This window comes from Bubalus bubalis, chromosome 15 (assembly GCF_019923935.1).
Source record: "Bubalus bubalis isolate 160015118507 breed Murrah chromosome 15, NDDB_SH_1, whole genome shotgun sequence".
NCBI lineage: Eukaryota > Metazoa > Chordata > Mammalia > Artiodactyla > Bovidae > Bubalus > Bubalus bubalis.
Genome location: NC_059171.1, coordinates 62,464,624 through 62,466,226, shown reverse-complemented (window position 1 = coordinate 62,466,226; position 1,603 = coordinate 62,464,624).

Genomic DNA, 1,603 nt, shown 5'->3' with positions numbered 1-1,603 from the left:
TGATGCTTTTGAATTGTGGTGTTAGAGAAGACTCTCAAGAGTCCCTTGGACTGCAAGGAGATCCAACTAGTCCATCCTAAAGGAAATCAGTCCTGAATATTCATTGGAAGGACTGATGCTGAAGCTGCAATTTCAATACTTCGGCCTTCTGATGCAAACAGCTGACTCATTTGAAAAGACCCTGATTCTGGGAAAGATTGAGGGCAGGAGGAGAAGAGGATGACAGAAGATGAGTTGATTGGATGGCATCACCGACTCGATGGACATGAGTCTGAGCAAACTCTGGGAGCTGGTGATGGACAGGGAAGCCTGGAGTGCTGCAGTCCATGGGGTTGCAAAGAGTCGGACACGACTGAGCGACGAACTGAACTGAGGGTGTATTTTTATTTTTTTTATTTGCTAGGTTTTTACTGCAAGGAAAGTGGACACAAAGAGCCCTGAAGCCCGTTACTTGGGGGTGGTGGGGGCTCCAGGACATAAGAGTTTAGATCAAGGTTGAGGTACTGAAACTTGGGGGCAGGGCTTCTGGACCATCAGGGGGTGATTTCAGTTGGACTGGGGCAGCAGGGAGGAGGTGGAAGGTGGGTGTTTGTGGAGGTAGATGGGCATGTGTGCTCTGGTCTGGGGGGGCCGTGAGTCTAGCTGAGTCCCCTGGGGAGAAAGGAGGTGAGGTGGCTCCAGTTAGGACATGAGATTCCACTGTGGATCCCTGGATCTGTGTCCTGGAACACGAAATAGGGAGGGATTGCTCAGGTGCCTTCAGGAAGTAATGCCTGGCATGGTCATTCTTGGGCTTCCATGGTGGCTCAGCGGTAAAGAATCAGCTGGCAATGCAGGAGCCTCAGGAGCTGCAGGTTCAATCCCTGGGTCGGGAAAATCCGAGGAGGAAATGGCAACCCACTCCAATATTCTTGCCTGGAAAATCCCATGGACAGAGGAACCTGGTGGGCTATAGCCCATGGGGTCACAAAGAGTCGGACATGACTGAAGCGACTTTTGCACACACGCAGGCATGGTCATGTTCTTCCAGACAAGGAAGACTTGTTAAAACAGACATTGTCTCCTTGCCAAGTCAGGACTCAACATATTTTTTTCACTGACCCTTGAATTCTTTGCAATGCTATGAACTTCTTGTGATTAATTCTTTTATGTGAGAATAGAAATAGAACTTGGAAAAATATCTCCTGAATCTGGAGCCATAGTTTCTCTGTTGAAACAACATTTTCCTTTATTGAGAAAGTTGTTGCATCGAGAGAAAGGACCCTAATTCCATGGTAGGTTTGGAGGCAGCCCTTCTCTTGGGAACAAAAGTCTGGTCTGCTTTGCATCACCCCAAAGAGACCCCACAGGCCCCACAGTCAGCTCAGCTCAGAGAGCTTCAGAAGAAAACCACATCTCAGAATATTTAAATCTCTGGGCATACATTTAGTAATTCAGAAGTAAACCTGACTTCATAAGCAGCAAAGTCATTTTTCCACAATATAACTTCCCTACCAGAAAGCTTTTCATCATTATTTTTCCTGAAGGGATTTCATAACCAGATTATATTATAGAAACTCTTGATTTTAGGCAGCTGAACTTTTTTTTTTTGGAAAAAAGCTGC